The sequence below is a fragment of the Bombus vancouverensis genome, chromosome 6 (assembly GCF_051014615.1).
Source record: "Bombus vancouverensis nearcticus chromosome 6, iyBomVanc1_principal, whole genome shotgun sequence".
NCBI lineage: Eukaryota > Metazoa > Arthropoda > Insecta > Hymenoptera > Apidae > Bombus > Bombus vancouverensis.
The window spans coordinates 695,070-714,808 of NC_134916.1; the positions used below are offsets into that span (position 1 = coordinate 695,070).

The 19,739-nt window shown below is 38.1% G+C and overlaps 1 long non-coding RNA gene across 1 annotated transcript; it reads left to right on the forward strand.

Annotated features, from left to right (window-relative positions):
* Positions 1-9,488: 9,488 nt before the first annotated feature.
* Positions 9,489-10,282, forward strand: LOC117162226 (uncharacterized). The gene is made up of 3 exons (XR_013058595.1): positions 9,489-9,692; positions 9,759-9,801; positions 10,205-10,282. It is a non-coding gene; the product is annotated as an uncharacterized LOC117162226 (long non-coding RNA).
* Positions 10,283-19,739: the final 9,457 nt, after the last annotated feature.

Here is a 19,739-nt window from a genome sequence, read left to right on the forward strand (position 1 = left end):
ACACCAACAAAATACCCGACCTTCTCGACTTCTTCGTAACTAAAAATATCTCATCAAGACACGTCCAAATCAACTCCTCGGCTGATCTCTCCTCTGATCATTCCCCCGTGATAGCAACAGTCAGTTCAACAATAATCGAGAATACACCTAATCGCTCCATTCACAACCAACACTCCAACTGGCAGCTCTTTAGAGAAGTCTTTACTCACTCAACTTCAGCCCTAACGTCACTAAAAACTAAGGAAGAAATTGAAGCAGCCACGGAATACTTAAACACGAGCATAATAAACGCCATCCGCCTCTCCACACCGACAAAGACGTCTATCAGCAAACAAGAATATCCCCAATACATATTAAAAGAAATAGCAGAAAAACGTAGACTAAGAAGAGTATGGCAGACCCATAGAACACCGGATGACAAACGCAAACTAAACAACGCAACTAGAAAGCCATCCAAAAACCATAAAAAATTACAAAAACGACTGTTTCCAAAAATATCTCGCCAGTTTATCCCCCACGGCCGACTCCAACTACTCGCTATGGAAGGCCTCCAGGAAACTCACACGCCTCCCACAAATAATCCCCCCAATCCGCCATCCGTAAGGTGGATGGGCGCGTAGCCCTATAGAAAAAGCCGACCTGTTTGCCAAATACTTGTCTAAAGTATTCAAACCCCATTCCTCCAAAGCTGCCGCGGACGTTACTAAATACATGCACTCCCGCTTCCAAATGTCCCCTCCTATCGAACCCTTTACTTCTGCAGAGACCATAGAAACAATCAGTCGCCTAAATCCCAAGAAAGCAGCAGGGCACGACCTAATAGGCAATAAAGCAATCAAGGAACTCCCCATAAAAGGGACCGCACTCATCACATCCATTTTTAATGCTATCCTTCGCCTTGAACACTATCCTAAGGCCTGGAAAATCTCACTGATTACCCTCATCTCTAAACCCGGTAAACCGATATACGAAACCAGCTCCTATCGCCCAATCAGCCTTTTACCTACCCTGTCTAAACTATTCGAGAAGATGCTCACGAATCGACTCCTTCCACTCCTAGAGGACTTGAAAACACTTCCAGATCACCAACTCGGCTTCCGAAAACAACATTCAACAGTGGAGCAAATCCATCGCATAACCCATACGATCAGCCAAACACTCGAAAAGAAAAAATATTGCTCAGCAGTTTTCTTAGACATCCAACAGGCATTCGACAAAGTATGGCATGAAGGGCTACTATACAAGCTTAAAAAGATCCTACCTCACCCCTACTGCTCCATCCTAAAATTCTACCTAACCAATAGACAATTCATGGTTAAATGCCTAGACGCCACTTCCGCAACATTCCCAATAGAATCCGGCATACCCCGAGGTAGTGTCCTCGGACCCCTACTGTACTCCATCTACACTGCCGACCTACCTATATCAAACAAGATAACAATAGCGACATTTGCAGACGACACAGCGTTATTAGCTACCCACGCAGACCCGGCAATAGCCTCATCCACTCTCCAGCGAAGTCTCGACTCCATGGAAAGGTGGTTTCATAAATGGAGCTTGAAAATTAACGAAAAGAAATCCTCACATGTAACCTTCACGCTCCGAAAACAAACCTGCCCCCAGGTCACCATCAACAATTCCTAGCAGGGACTCATTCAGATACCTGGGCATGATCCTGGACAAGAGACTAACGGGGAAAAAACACATCTCAGATAAAACGAAGCAACTAAAGGACAAACTAAAAAAATTCTATTGGCTTACGGGCCGACGCTTCAAACTAAACATACAGAATAAAATTACCTTCTACAAGTCCGTAATAAAACCTGTTTGGACCTACGGAATCCAACTATGGGGAACAGCAAGTATCTTCAACATTGAAATACTTCAACGCTTCCAATCGAAAACACTAAGATCCTTAATAGACGCACCTTGATATGATACCAACGAAACAATTCATCGCGACCTCAAGATACCCACAGTCAAAGAGGAAATAGCAAAATATAACGACAGATATAACAAAAGAGTCAACAAACACCGAACCCACCTAATCACTGGACTACTTGATACGACGGACCAGATTCGCAGGCTGAAGAGGCACTACCCGCTAGACCTAAACGCTAGATTCAATTAGCTATCTAAATTAAGCAATATTCACTTATTTATAACACTTACTTATAAATTATACTTATCTATAATAAGTACTAACTTATTATAAATAATTAGCCATCTCACTGTGCCACGCTAGAAAAATTACTGAAAATTGTCAACGCGAGAATTGATTGTAATTTTAATAAATAAATGAAAAAATAAATAAAAAAATCTGGTTTCCGTCTGGCCCGAGGTGTATGGCCTGGTCTAGGTAGAGGGTCGCCCGACGTAACACATTTTATAAAATGCAATGTTTCAGGAGAAGTTGTTTTAAGACTGCTATTTTTATTATTTTAATCTACTAATATACTGGTACACTGGTATATCTTGGAAAGTAATTTAATCTTTTGCGCGTTTGAGCCTAAAAATTGGATGAAAAGAAAACTTTATAAAGGTTGTTCTCAAAACTAAACGTAATACACTTCATCCTGCATCCAGTTCTGCCCGAGCAGTCGAGCTATGCGGACGTGAAATCTAGTGCCTCCGACATTGTGCGACAAGAGTAGAGCAACAGAACCAATCAAGGATGGAAAAAATACCATCAATAAGAATACTAAACAAAGGAGAAACATACGCTATAAACAGGGCAGTAGACCAACAGAGCCCAATTAAAACAACAAGTGAAGTACAGGACTCCTCAAATACAAAAGAAATAGAAATGGAAATAATACAAAAAGACGACGGAAAGAGCAATACCAACAAGGATTTACCACAACATAACGAAAGCTGGAAGACTGTAACTCCCAGCAAAAAAAGAAAAATAAACACAAACACAAACGATAGGAGGACCACAGAAACAGAAAGACAACAATGGCTACAAGAAATTCCTACACAAAACTCCTACAGCTCACTGACAGAAGAGATGGACACAGACCCTACAGAAAAACCAAGAACACACACTCCCAAGCCACCACCAATCTATATAGACGCAAAAATAATAGACCCCCTCATTGATCTGCTAAACAGCACGGCAGGAAAAGAAAACTACACTATCAAACGGCTCAAACTGGACCAGATAAAAGTACAAACTACCTCAGAAACCTACAGGAAAGTACTAAAGCGCTAAAAGAAAAAAACGCTGGGCATCACACTTACCAACCCAAATCCAACAAGAGCTACAAAGCAGTAATCAGAGGTCTACACCCTAAAACAAATACAAACAAAATATGCGAGGAATTGGCCAAGATCGGACACCAGGTAAGAACGATCAACAATATAACCAGATTTGACACTAAGCAATCACTACCGCTATTCCTAATAGAGCCAGAACCGAAAAGCAGCAACAAAGAGATATTTGAAATTAAAAAAATCTCAAACACAATAATCACAGTCGAGCCACCCAGACATAAAAAAAGACATACCACAATGCATGCGGTGTCAACAATACAGGCACATTAAAATTACTGCAACAGGAACCCGGCTTGTGTCAAATGTGCAGAAAAGCACCTAACAGCGAACTGCCCACACACGGGAAAAATAAACGACGTAAAATGTCACAATTGCGGTGGAAATCACCCAGCGAGTTACAAAGGCTGCGTAGTCAGAAAACAACTACAAAGCAAACTTTTTCCGCCGCTTCGAAACAGGACACACAACAATTTCCACACGCAAGAGGACAACACAGAATCTACGTCAACACCAAATACACAGCATGTAATGAACAATAACCACACTAACACCAACACCGTTAGAAACCGAAGCTACGCGCAAGTAGTCAACCGGTCGTCACCCTTAGACAATCAAGAATAGAACAACCACAGCAACGACACAACAGAAATCAAAGAGTTAATAAAACATTCCATAAAAAACACCGAAATACTCACAAAAATGATAAGCGAACAAAACGCAATCCTTAAACAGCAAACGCAACAAATCACACTCATGCTACAGCTACTCACAAAAACGCTAAGCAAAAAATAAAAATAGACACGCTTAAAATAGCAGCCTGGAACTCTAACGGCCTACAACAAAGGGCCCTAGAAAGTAAAACATTCCTGTACAGCAATAACATCGACATACTACTCGTCTCAGAAACACACCTCACAATAAAAAGCTGCATAAAAATACCACACTACACCATATACGACACCAAGCATCCCTCAGGGGAAGCACACGGGGGGACGGCAGTAGTAATAAAAAATGACATTAATCATCACCTACACAGCCAGGTCAGTAAGGAACATATACAAGCAACCACCGTTACCGTACAGACTAACACCAACAAACTGCAGTTATCAGCAGTATACGTACCGCCGCGACACAAAATCACAATGCAAATGTGGGAAGACTACTTCCGACACTTAGATGACAAGTATATTGCAGCGGAAAACTATAACTCAAAGCACACACTATGGGGATCAAGAATCACCACACCTCGAGGCAGAACCTTGGAAAAATACATCAGAAATTATAACCTCAATATATTATCCACAGGAAGACCGACATACTGGCCGACAGATCTAAGCAAAATACCTGAATTGCTAGATTTTGCAGTTACAAAGGGACTAAACGCAAATAAACTAAACATAGCACCCAGCCTCGAGCTTACCTCCGACTATACGCCCATAATAATTGCATACAGAAACAAACCAATACTTTACAGCAGCACAGAGACGCTATGCAATAAAACCACCAAATGGCAAATATTCAAAGAAATAATAGAGAGCAAGATCAGCTGCAACATCCCACTGAAAACACCTGAACACATCGATCAAGCAGTAGCAACATTCACAGAAACTATCCAAGAAGCAACAAGGGCAACCACTATACCTGAAACAACCAACAGACAAACAAAAACAGTTCCACTAGACATCCTCGAAAAAATAAGAGAAAAAAGAAAAGCGGAAGCAAAATGGCAAAAACACAGAACAAAAGAAAACAAAACACACCTAAACAAACTCGCAAAAGAAATAAAAAAACAAAATAAAAGAGCACAACAACAACGAGTTCACAAAGTTCATCGAGTCACTATCTGCTCACGAGAACTACAACTACTCCCTATGGAAAGCCACAAAAAAAAATAAAGGAGACAATAAAAATGGTACCAGCAATCAGAAAAGCAGATAACACATGGGCAAGAAGCAACGAAGAGCAAACTGGAGAATTTTTCAACCACCTATGCAACACATTCACCCCACAGAACATCAACAACAGCAACCACAATAGTCATACGGACGAGGATGCGCTAACCACTAGTACACCAGCTGACAATCACTACACCATACCCAAAACAACAGCACAAGAAATCAGAAACATAATTGAGAAAACAAAAAATAATAAAGCACCAGGAATCGACCTAATCAACGGCAAAATCTTGAAAAACCTTCCGCTAAAAGCGATAAGACAAATCACAATAATAGTTAAGGCAATACTAAGAATACAATACTTTCCAAAAACTTGGAAACTGGCACAAATCATAATGATACCCAAGCCAGGCAAGGACCTACACAAAACCAAATCCTACCGACCAATCTCACTACTTCCGGTGTTCTCTAAGATACTAGACAAAGTAATTTACGACCGAATAAAACCCACAATAGAGAAGAATCAACTAATACCGGATCACCAATTCGGATTCAGAAACAAACACTCCACAATAGAACAGACGCACAGACTCGTCAATGAAATCTTACAGGCGCTGGAAACAAAACAATACTGAACGGCATTCTTTATGGACATCGAAAAAGCATTCGATAAAATAAACCACACTAGCCTACTTCAATCAATCTGGAAACAGTTCCCGATGTAGATATACCAATTAATCAAATCATACTTCAGCAGCAGAACTTTCATAGTAAAAATCAAAGACACACACTCGGAAGTTAAAGAAATCAAGGCAGGAGTTCCGCAAGGAAACGTCCTAGGACCAATTTTATACACATTATACACGGCCAACATACCAACAACTAACAATAGCAAAATACTGACATTCGCGGATGACACAGCTGTACTAGTCAGGCACACTAACCCTGCAACAGCAGTTACATTACTACAAGAACATATCACAAAAATAGAAAAGTGGCTTCAAGTTAAACAAATTAAAGCAAACCCCGATAAATGCAACCACATTACATTCACACTGCGAAAACAGATACCACCAAACATTATACTGAACGGCACGCACATAATACAAACAAGGCAAGTCAAATTCCTAGGACTCCACTTAGATACACGACTCACATGGAAACAGCATATTAAAGCAACAATAGACAAAATACAGATGGCAAGGAGACAAATGTACTGGCTAACAAGTCGAAAATCCAAACTAAGCATAGAAAACAAACTAAAAATATATAAAATGGTCATAAAACCAATCTGGACGTACGGAATAGCACTATGGGAAACAGCAGCAATGAGATGATAACCAAAATAGAGGCAATGCAATCTAAAATACTCAGAACAATAGCAAACGCGCCATGGTACGTTAGAAACGAGGACATTCGGAAAGACCTGGGAATACCAACGGTCAAGGAGGAGATTAACAGAAGTGCAAGAAGGTACAGAGAACAATAGCAACGCACCCAAACCGGCTGGCAGTCGACACATCAAGCATAAAAAGAAGATTAAAAAGGAAACACCCAACAGATCTCACAAAGGACATAACCTAACAAACACGACGATGGTACCCCGCTGGGGGTAGCCACCCACATGTTATATTAGTATACCGCTATAATATTTTACCAAATGTCCTACTGGACAAATTGTAAAATTTAAATAAATAAATAAAATAAAAACTTCATCCTGCATTTTCCTTATGGATTCTATACACTCTATTTTTTCATCTTTCGTGTCTTCGTTAATGGTGATACGGGGAATAACCTTTAACGGCACGGTGTGGAGAAAATCGATTCGTAATGTTGTAATATTTTTGGAAATCAGGCGATTGATTCGTGAAAACGCAAGAATCGATTTTTTAAGTCTTCTTCCGTATCTCCTAAATACTCCGCTTCTAATCCCTCTTCTCTTTCTCTTTCTAACTTTTAACTTGCTTTTCTTTTTCTTTGTTCTCCATCTTCGCTTCTCGAAATCCTGTTTTATTCTCCCCCCCCCCCCTCCTATTCTCTATTTATATCGTTCGGCCGACTCGCAGTAAACACAGGAAAAGTCAAACCGTCGGTTGGTGTTCTAAATTCCACAGAATTTACATGTATAGAATATTCATTTTTTATAGGAAATGTGACCCTTATACGTTTATTTACAGAAAGACTAATTACACCTGCGAAACTATTAAATTCCTGTCTGAACATATTTCTTACACGGCGGGCAGTTTACGAGCAATTCGCATTTATAGGTTAAATTGGGATGCTCTGTACATCAGGATCCTAAAATCGGGAATCTGTCGAATAAGGAATAACGAATAAAATTTGGCTATTATATAGAAAACTGCTGGCAGCGTGGGTTTCGATGATTTTTCACTATATCGTAGAAATCGACGTTTTGAACATCTGCTTCCTTTGCATGTTACCATTATTCGGCCTTGCTTTGCGAGATCTTGCAAAAATCGGTACCACCACTACGGTGAATGATACATATAATTGTGTGTCTGTAGCAATATTTTCGTATTGTTTGTCAACTACTTTGCAGTGGCCGAATTTAGAAAGCTAATGTAAACCTAACTGTCATCTTCCATTTACATGCAATATGTAAAAGAAGACTGGGCGAACTTGGGTATTCCACAGATCTTTCGAATTATAGCCGCTTGCAGAACTGCGTAATAAAAATTATTATTATTAATGGTATGAGTTAGGTTTAGAACAATTACAGTTTATACAAATTACAGTTTATATCAAGCTTTATATTTTATTGTTATTATTTCAACTTAAATACATTTATCCAATATCAACAATGATTCTTACAGTCTTGAATACGCAGTTGTAAATAATTAATTATTGTTGGATTCGGAAAGTAGAGTTCAAAGACAAAAACATCAATGTCTAATGAATGTAAATAAACAAATCGCCAAGCAATACGACGAACAAAGCGGCGAACGTGTCAGCTATGCTTGCGACTCTATTAAAGATACACATGTAGTATTACCGACAGTTTTTGCGAATATCTCGGAAACTAAGACCGAGCGGCGGTAAAATGCCAAGGAAGAAGTTGTTGGAAATGTTGATTCCTACAGCATATCATGGAAATTCAAGCTGTCGGCAACTTCTTAAATAATTTATTATTTAAAATTTTATTCTCATTCTTATTCATTATTCAGTAATTTTTTCTTTAAAGAGAACATTTATTCGTCCGTTTTGTTTTTCTAAATAATTATGTTCGATACATTATAGAGAAAATTTTTATTCGTCTTTATGCAATAAAAAATTCTCACTTATGAATTGACTTCAATGTATCACTCTACAACTGGTAAAGATGAATAGTAGCAGAATAAACCATAAATAACTCGAAAAAAGATCACATCACGTATATGTATATTTATATCATATAAACTTCTTTTTTTGTTTGCTAAATCTGTCCCTGCTATATTCGTTACGTACAACAAAATATCTCGTAGAATTGCTTTTAAAAAATTGTTGTGGGGATACGTAAAAGTACCCTTCTTGTATATTGTTGACAGTGAGCAAAATATGTATATATACATCGTACATGTATAATACAGCTTTGTATACACTGTTCCCCAGGGTCATAGTTTCGTCATGTGGAGATTAGAAAATAGTTACGTATAGAGTATCTTCTTCGATATAGCTATAAGCATTGTAGCGGTTATGCTATGTATTATACTTACGTAGGTGTGTAGCAGTTACACAATTTTTAGTGGAGATTGCAGATATAGCCTCCATTTTTTGCCAAATATCTCTAACATTACTTACGCTTCACGGGAGAACAATCATTAAATTAACTATTTTCTGTAAAATATTGTACAATTATTACATAGTTTGAATATATTTTGCATTTACATATTTTATCCACTTTGATATATAACATCTATATAAAAATCAGCGGCGTAATAGTGACAATTTTCGAAATGTAAAGTCGTTATTTTATTGTAGTAAAATTGAAATATTAGGTTGTCCGAAAAATTTGTTTCGTTTTATAAGGAAATAATGGATGCACAACATCTTTCGTTTTATATTATTTTATCGAATTACGTACGATCCATTTTGTTTTATCACGATAAAAATCACAACGTTTGTGACATTAGGTTTTATGTTTGTATAAAGATGCGTTGTTGTAAAAGCCGTGACTGTAAAGGAAAGGCACTTTTCGGACAACCTTATATAATCGGCGCAGAGACATTTGCGCAGCGTACAGGATTCGCTTACAGTCCAGGAGCGTAGACAATGAACAAGCAGTACGAATCTGTCTTTATTAGGCACGGTATTGTTCGACAGTCTTTCATATTCGAAACGCGGGAGTGTGGACGTGCTACGGAATATTTACCTATTTAAACGTTACAATATTTGTGTTTAGCAAGTGTTTGTGCAATTTGTAAGATGTGCTAGTTGCTAGATAAAATATAAAATCTGGTTATTCGAAAGTTGACTTGCAATTTTTTATAAAAAGGATTTATTCAAGATAAACACTTTATACCTGTAAATTTTATGAATTAAAAACTTTCTGTGGATTATTTTAATCTAATAACTTTGTTCTGTCCCTAGGATGGGTCATACGGCAACCAGATAAATTATTCCACATGTGGAAGTAAGTCGTAGAAACCAATACAGTTTTCTTATTTCTTTTTCTTTTTTCTTATTTTTATTATATTTTTCATTTATATTAACGTAAGAGTGATGATATACATATTTATGTTTTAGTTTTAATTAAACGTATTAATTATATTTTTTATATAAAAGTTAGTTCGTTCTTCCTATATTATTTTCTTCCGCTAAAAAATGTTTTCATCAAAGGTAATGCTTATTGAGAACCAAGAATAAAGTCGGTCATCGATAATGGTTACTAATTACAGAACTTAACGTATAATTATTTCCATAATTGAATATTGTGTTCTTATGAAATAATTATGTTTTTGTTGATATTAATTATTCTTCGAATCTGGTATTGTATTTATTTGATAGATAGTAATTTTTTACGAAATTTGTTTAAGAATCCTTCCCTGATGCACTTCGTGATACACAAAGAAGCTTATTCCAGTAACACAATTCTTTATAAATTCTTTTCCATGCTGTTATGGTAAGTTTTTTCCCTACTTCTTTCTGATTATCTACTATTACTGTATTATTTGCTATAATGTCTGCATTTTGATCGCAAAATGCATTGTTTCATTTAAGAAACGCGATACAGTACATTCATTTGTTATCTTTTCTATTTATTAACCAAAAATTATGAATGAAATAATACAAATCTCAGTTCTCAGATTCTGTTGCAAGTCATTACAATTAGATATGGACATGATTTAAATAATATGCCCAGTCTGATATCTACAAAATCGTCTAAAACTTTCTATTTTTTTATGTGTTTTATGTGTAGATATTTTATTACACATAGAAATTTATTATACATAGAAACCTAATCTCAATATTTAACCAATGGCGAAACAATAAGCGGTAGAATATCTCACGTAATATTGATGAAATCAAAAATAGTTTTAACAAAAATTGTTTAGTTCGAAAGAAGACATCACATACGGTGCAAATTATTTTTTTGTAGATCCAGTGGTAAGGTCCCACTTCAACTTCATTTTTGCAAATGGAACCATATATTTTTTAATACATTCATCGATCTATCTTCGTATTTCTTACGAAAAAATTAAAAGGAACTGTTAGTTCACCAGATATCTTAACTTGAATTCGTCGTATGAAAAACAGGTAAGGACGCGAAACGGTACTCTTGTGTTTACGTTGTCCTTGTCTTTCGTTTGTTTTAGCACAAACACAATACCGCTTCGTGCCCTATGCTTATCTTTCATACGACAAATTAAACAAGATATAATCTAAACTAATAGTTTTTCGACATAAATAGGTTAATACCTTTGTATATGATATGAAACGTTACGATATCGGTTACACCACTGTTGCTTACAAAGCACGAGTTTCGACTGATTGGTAGATAGAAGAAAGGAATAATAACAAGAAAGAACCGATTCGGAAGGACGAACCTTTCGTTTACCTCCGAATCTCTCATCAAACAGGTCACGTTGTAGGATGTGAGCATACTTTCCGCGGTGAACGTATGCATATATTGTTTATATATATCGTTTTGATATAGTTATTAACTATGCTTATTGTTTCGTATATTTATATTGTAGTATAAAAATGTAGCCGAAAAATCCGCCTGTTTCAAACCCCTTCCTTTAATGTATGACCGTTATGACCGTTCGCGGAGAGACGCGTCAGCGAGAGGCGTAAATTCTCGCTACGATTCTAATAACCGACGCCGCTAATTAGTCGTTCCTCTGTTTCGATAAAGATAACAGAGGTGGTTCAATGAATTTAACACTGTATTAACGGGTTAATATAGCTTGTATATTTAACAATAATGAATGTAATAATAAAAACGTTACAAATTATTTAGCGATGAATACAGTTAATATGTTACAGAATATCTTTAAACATAAATAAACTTTAAAATAAACATATGACTTTACGATATATCTCAATGAGTTCGTTAGACTAAGCGACTTTAATTTTAATCGTCAGACCTCTCGATGTATAACGTTTGACTCTTCAGAAGGGACTAATTGCCCTTCGATCCTTTTCGTTGTCTTCTCTGGGAGACGACCCCCCACTACACTCGGATCACGCCACCGTTCGGGCCTATACTCACGTCTGCCACCTTCTTTATGTGTATGAAATAACGGACCGAAATCGACGTTTCTAGAACTCGCTGCTTGGTGACAACTATGCGCTTGTCATGTAAAGTTGATACTTGGATTGTAGTAAGAAGGCTGAGTCGTAACCCAACTACAAATTTTCCTTTATAAAACTTTATTATAAATTTTAACACTTACAAGGATAACACTGAACCGGAGAAAAGGGGTTGTATGAGAATAGCAACTAGAACAAGAACCGTCCGAGCTGGGTGAAGTCTCGGTTTATATACGTTTTTGGTTTGAGGATGTTGAGGGGGCTCGATGTAGGTTATGATGTGGAAAAGTGTCCGAAGGTCGGGGGTCAATGTCTTATCTATGATGTGGACTAAGGTGCGTCACAGCCTTGTTGTAGGCTATGATGATAAGGTGGTGATGTGTCCAAAGGAGTCCGAAACTCGGGGTCGATATCTTATGGTTGAGATGAGATTGATGTCACACGCTCGTCGATATATTGTATATTTTCCGTCCGGCAGATAAGACGATCTGTCTGCGACACTGTAGGACCGCGAGCGACGGTTAGAAATACAGCCTGTGGTAAGCTTCGTGGCGTAACAAGTGAGAACATTACGATCTGTGCTATTTTCCATAGTGCAGGAAAGTACTGTATTCTTAGAATTGCGTTAGATGTTTTCGTTGTTAGTCTTATTGCCTTTGGCGGAAGGTTTTTTAAGATTTTTCCATTGATCAAGTCAAATCCTGGTGCTTTACTTGTCTTTGTTCCCTTAATTAAGTTTGTAACTTCTTGCGCTGTTGTGCTGAGTATGGTGCAGCATTTATCAGTTGTGTTGCTGGCATTTTCCACTTCTTCATTTGTTTGCCATCTGGGGATGCTGTTATTAATTTCGTACGGTGAAAATATATTTTGTAGGTGCTTCGAAAATTCTTCTGCCTGCTCTTCGTTGCTTCTGTCCCATGTGTTGTCCATTTTTCTAATTGCTGGGATTGATTTTATTGTTTTCTTAACTTTGTTAGTGATTTTCCATAGAGAGTAGTTAGTATTCTCATGCGCGGATAGTGATTCGATGAATTTTGAGAATTCGTTATTATGATGTTCCCTTATTTTATTCTTTAATTCCTTTGTAAGTTTATTTAAGTTTTTCTTGTTTTCTCGTGTTCTCTGTTTTTGCCATTTTGCTTTCGCTTTTCTTTTTTCTCTGATTTTATCTGGATGTCCTGTGGAATAATTTTTGATTGCCTGCTATTTGATTCATGGGTGGTGGTTGCCCACGCTGCTTCCAGTATTATTTCTGTCATAGTTGCTACTGCCTGTTCAATGTGTTCAGGTGTTTTCAATGGGATATTGCAGTTGATTTTATTTTCGATTAGCTCTTTAAAAGTTTGCCAATTGGTGGTTTTATTGTAAAGCGACTCTGGCTTGTTATAAAGTAGTGGTTTGATTGTATATTCTAATATAATTGGTGTATGGTCGGAGTTAAGCTCAAGGCTGGTTGTTATTTTTAATTTGCTTAAAATAATGTGTGCTTTGCATAGTCTCCTGCTGCTATATATTTATCGCCTAAGGATTGGAAATACTCTTCCCATTTTTTAAGTCTCATTTTGTGTCTCGGAGGTACATATACTGCTGATTTCTGGAAGTAATTGTCATTGGTTTGTATTGTGACAGTGGTTGCTTGTAAGGGTTCTTGATTTGTTTGACTATGTAGGTGATGCTTGATGTCATTTTTTATTGTTACTACAGTTCCTCCATGTGCTTTACCTGAGGGGTGTTTGGTGTCGTAGATGGCGTAGTACGGTAATTTCATGTAACTTTTTACAGTGAAGTGTGCTTCTGATACGAGTAGTATGTCGATATTATTGTTATACAGGAATGTTTTAGTTTCTAGGGCCCTTTGTTGTAGTCCGTTAGAGTTCCAGGTTGCTATTTTAAGCATGTCCATTTTTATTTTTTACTTAGCAAATTTGTGAGTAGTTGTAACATGACTGTTGTTTGTTGTACTTGTTGCTTTAGTATTGTGTTTAGCTCATTGACCATTTTTCTTAATATCTCCGTACCTTTAATGGATTGTTTGAGCATTTCTTTGATTTGTGTATCGTCTTCGGTGTTGTTGCTTTGATTCTGATTGTTTGTGGGCGTTGCTTGTGTAATGTTTTGGGTTACTTGCGCATAGCTTCGGTTACCTTGGGAATCTATGCTTCTGTTTATAGCTTTTGGTTCATTTTGTGCTTTCAATGTTGCTTCATTACCCGTTATACTTTGTTGTGGTTGGTAGTGATTGACTGATCTGTTGCGAAGTGGTGGAAACAGTTTACGTTGTAATTGTTTCCTGATTTTACATCCTTTATAGCTGGCTGGGCGGTTTCCATTACAGTTGTAACATTTTACTCCATTTATATTCCCTATGTATGGACAGTGTGTTGTTACATGATTTTTAGCACATTTAACACATGCCGGGCTTCTGTTACAATAATTTTTAGCGTGACAGTATTGTTGACACCGCATGCATTGTGGTATATCTTTTTTGTGGCGTGGTGGTTCCACTGTTGCTGTCGTATTTAGAATTCTTTTGATTTCGTAAATTTCCTTGTTGTTGGTTCTAGGTTCCAGTTCTATTAAGAATAATGGTAATGGTTGCTTCGTATCATTTTTTTCTTTTAGTTCTTTTATCACTTTTGAACACACTCAAACAACACAAACAATTCTTTTTCACATTCTGTTCTTAATGGGAACTACGACGGTTGACTGAAATGAAACAGGAAGGAAATGAAAATTCAATTCATTACCTGTAAAATATGTTAATTATTTTTCGATATAATTGCCATTTGCATCAGTCCATACGACAATAAATAAATACATAATAAATAAATAAATAATTAAATAAATGATGATTATTTTTCATTCATATAAAAATAAGTTGCACATCTCCACAGAGCTTCTCAACACATTGAAAACTGTCGTTTTTACATCTTTATTAGGTATTCCCTTATTAGAAATCCCCATCATTTTTAAATTATTAACTATTTCCGACATTATCGCTCCTTTACTGCCAAGCACCACCGGCAGAACAGCTCCCTTACCAACGCCCTGCTTAACTCCTCTGAGAATTTCTACCTCGACCCCTATATTATTATTCGCTTTAATAGTTGTCTTATTTCCATTGTATATTTCACTTATTAATTCTATTATAGGGGTCGGTGTGCCTTTTCTCGCCAGACACGGTCTTGTTCCAGCATGAGGTATAGTATCGAAGGCTTTCGAAATATCCACTATTGTGTACACTCCCCCTCGATTTCTTTTGTTATAATTCAGAGCCGCCTTAAGCAATTCAATATTTATCTTAAATCCACTCTCGGATGTATATCCTTTTTGTCTCGAGCTCTGGTCTACACCCGTCTTAGCCGTCCATCGAGGATTGATGAGCATATTCTACCCAAAATTGGGCTGATCGTAATTGGTCGCCAGTTCTCGATCATATTTCCGTTTTTATTGGCTTTGGGTATTAAAGTTGTCCTATTTTCCTTCCGTGCGGTCGGAAAGTAGGAACTACACCACGATATATTAAACAACTTAGCCAATATTACAGGCAGGCCGGGCATTAACAAATTTTCTTTCAACAGTCCGTCTGGCCCTGCTGCTGTTTTACTTCTCATTCTTTTTATTTTACCCTCAATCTCTTCGATGGTAACGGGCATAAAATAGTTGTTCAAGGACAGCTCTGAAGCTCTCTCCAGTTCTGAAGGCAGTTCCAAATTTGTGGGCCCAGTTCTTCCCCACAGAGCTTCATATAACTGTTTCACATCCACCGCATCTGGTGGCTTTCTGGTTGGTTCCAGATAAGCCAAATCATCATTAATTATGGCATCAGCCAACTTTCTGGGGCACTCATAAAAGATCTCCTGGCAACGTGCGTAGGAGCACCTTTTTGTTCTATTCCTATTATTCCTTTTTTCCACCATCCTGTCTTTGATTCTTTTCTTTCTCTAAGGGCTTGTTCTTTCTACTACTCTTATTTTTAAGAGCTGTATTTAAAATTGTATAAATATATCGCTCGACTAGCTTAATTAATTCCGACTTGTCATCTCTTCCCTTGTCCCAAATCTCCCTCAGCCGGGCATAAGCATCCCTTAAAACAGGGGGCACCTCGGCTTGTCTTTCGATTTCTTCGGCGAGGCATTGCCTTCACTCGTGAACCGTTTCTTCGCTATTAATGCTTCTTTCCTGGCGCGTAGACACCATGGACGGTTCACCGAGATCGTACCCGCCCTCTGTCGCAGAGGCTTCCTTCTGAAGGTCCTCTTCAACATTACCAATCTTTAATGCTTTCCTTTTGTTCCTAATTGGTTCAGCTGTTTTCGTCGTCAAAATTTTGCTGATTTCTATGTTGGGGAACTTATAATCCATGTAAATTAAATTTAGCTCCTTCAGAGGAGCAACCTCTTCCACTTTCCAAACTCGACCACTTGCCACATTTGTTGGAGGGTCCGTTCCCCTTCTTTTAATATTTCTAACGGCAGGATGCGCGTGTCGGTCATGGGTCGAAAGACCTCTTTGGGATCCGAAGCTCCTGGGGCAAACGTCACACTTAAATTGACCCTCACGATGCTCCGTGGGGTCCCGACACTTAGGAATGTGACACTGTGCATCATGGAGCTTAGGGAAGCTTTTGCTACGTCCACCGCAGTCATTTTGAATGGGGGTTTCTGCGTGATGTTCATTAAGATGCCTGTCCAGATTCTGCAATGTCATGAAAAGCAGGTGAATTTCCCTCTTTTCGCAGACCGGACAGGCAACTTTATCCCCCATCAATGGAACTAAGATCTTATACAAATTCGTGTCCAGGGACATTGCCGGTTCATCAATGGTCCCCCCCCAAAGCGGATAAATCCGCCACAGCGCCTCCGGGAGCGAGAGACGCTGCATCCAAGGCATTACTATTATTCGAATCCAATTTGTTTCGCAATATTTGTTTGCTATCATTAAATTTCTCCATCCGTATCCAAATCGTAACGATAACAAACCTGTTGTCATATGTCCAACCCGGGAACGAGTTCCCCTTTTTAAATAAATTTACATTCAAGATTTATATCCAATTCACGGTTTAATCAACCGTTAATCGGCAGGCCGACATTCAATGGGTTGTCTTCCGCTCCTGCTTCGTCGCACTCCGTTTAGCCATGCCAGCCGCATCTGGGGGACTATTCCCTACGCTGATGCGAGTTAGCATGTTACGGCTGTACCACTGGGAGGTAATCCAAGGTACCCTGCCCCCGAATAACTATGACACTCTTATTACCCACGGCACGCCGTTTGTCGGCGGAATACATGGCAACGCGTGACAAGTTTCTTCATTCCGTTAGCGAAAAATTTTGCTGGATGCTTCTAGTAAACTTTTGATAAACAACTTCACTGCTCTCTTAACTTCATTTTCACACTTGAAATGAGTTCCCCATCTCATTATTTTCCATTTATAATTTGTATAAAATGAAACTAAATCGTTACCGCGATGTATGTATTATCGTCTGCTTATACTTTAACTCGCACCTCCCGCGGCCACGTCTGCACACTGCTTGAACGGAGAGCACATCAAAATCAGCTTCGCGCTTAATGTTTTAAATGCCATTGCATCGATATGATTCACGTATTTCACGCCATGTAATTTTTTTGAAAGCAAAAACATTTCCGTCACGGCGTCTACCCTCAATTTTCCTGCACGTTTCTCCCGTGGTTGACAGAACATTCATAAGCATCTGTTTCCTTCCATTTTTTGTGGTCTGGAGTTTCCTCCTTTTCCTTCCAATAATACAGTGAGCGTCAGAAAGCAGATTTTACAATTGGATCGAGTATTTTATTCCTGCATTTCCCAATAAATATATTGAATTCAAATAATGAAGAAAAGTCCCTCTTCTTCCGAGAATCATCATCACAGACATTCGAATGCAACGGCTCATTCCCTACTGCGGTGTTTTTCTCGATTTTCGGTGTGAGAGAAAAAGATTGCCAGTTTTGAATATGAAAATAGAAGCAATGTGCTACACTTGACCAAAACTAAATGCTAGAATTATATACTTTAGTTGAAATACGACCTCAAATGTTAGGAAATAACATAGTATACTACTAACGAAAAAATAAAGCACTACAGAAATCTCTCGAAACGAATTTCTTTGTGTTTCCTGTTACTTTTCTAGCGACATATCTATTTCAAATTCTGATTGCCGCTCATAGGTTGGAGCACTTAATAACAGGAGTACCTTCGTTCGATTTCTTGATTCTCTTGAGTGTGACATTTGGTATCAATCACTGATGTTTTCATCGGTTAAATGAGCGAACAGCAGGCTATTCTCCCATTTACACGATGGTTTCCTCTTGGTTGAATTGACTTTTGTGTCCTGGATCTTGAACTAAGATTCAGCACCTGTTGTCCTGAGAGCGTGTGTTTTGCTGCTCCTTTTGATTATTTATGCCTGAGTCACATACGAATTTCCACGCTGACCGTTTTACCAATTCGACTCGGCACTCGGTCTGTATCTTATACATATTATCTATTTTGTTCACAAGGAGGGGAAAATGTGAGGTGGGATGTCGTGATAGGTGCGAAAGGAATACTCAGATGTTAAACGAACGATAGTTTATTAAGAAACGATTTAACAGACAGAGTCAACAAATAACAATTAACAGATACGATCAACAAATAACTGGTAACGATTAACAACTAACAATTGACACCAAGAGTTCAATCGACGCGTTGCTATGCAATGTCACTGAGGACTTATTTATTTCACGGCGCAAGACAGACTGACTGTCCTTTTGTTCCGAATCGAACGGATTCTTCCCTTCTTTGCCCATCGATATCTCCCACTAGCGTGCGTTCATTAGATATGCTATTAGGTATGCTCTTCCGAGAATTCGGCGGAAAGAGCGTGAAGATATCGATGGCACATTGGGCACGTCGGTGTTGCGCTTTGACGGCGTAGCGCTTTGTATCCAGAGCCGTTAGAAAGTTCCGTGGCCCGTGCCGCCACAAATGCTATTTCGCATACCCAGCGACCCGTGTTACACGGTTGTAGAAGATGATTGGTAGTGTGTTTTAAGTGACGAGATATCTTGATATTGAAAACCGTCAAATATATTTTAAAATAATAGGTACAGAGAATGTTCGTTAAGTCGCTCGGTACTAACTGATTCGCTAAGACTATGTATTAATCGCTACTAAAATCGCTCGAGACTGAGACTGAAAAACTGGTCACGTTACAATCGCGTTCGTTTATTTTGTAGAGGACAGGTATATAGGATGTTTAACCATGAGATTTATTGGAGGTTATCCTTTGTTGTTGTAGCCGTCGAATATATTTAAAAATAATAAATTACTATACAGCCTATAATCGCTGAATCGTTAGTACAGGGTATAAATCGCAAAATAAAATCGCGGATAAATACTCGATAAATGCTCGTCGATAACTCGGTAGATAATCCGTGATAACACTTAGATTGCTCGATGATACAGAAAGATGCTCGTAGATACTCATAGATACTAAACTCTTTTCGGTTGCGTCGATTTATTTATACTGGTCCGGGGGGAAGTCGGAAGATTCAAGTTCGTCGTTGTGCCCTAACGATGTTGATACTCCGAGGCAAAACAACAACATGATTTGAATTGTCCTCTACTCATGTGCCGCTACATATTTATGTAATATCGCGATGGAATATATTTACAATGAATGGATGATACAGGTGTTAATCAGACAGAAAAACGATAGTTGTTCAATATGAACTAATCGCAGCAAACGTATAATGAACAGCACAACTAAATAATTAATCAACGACTCGGCTGTCATAAACGCAATCAACACTCTC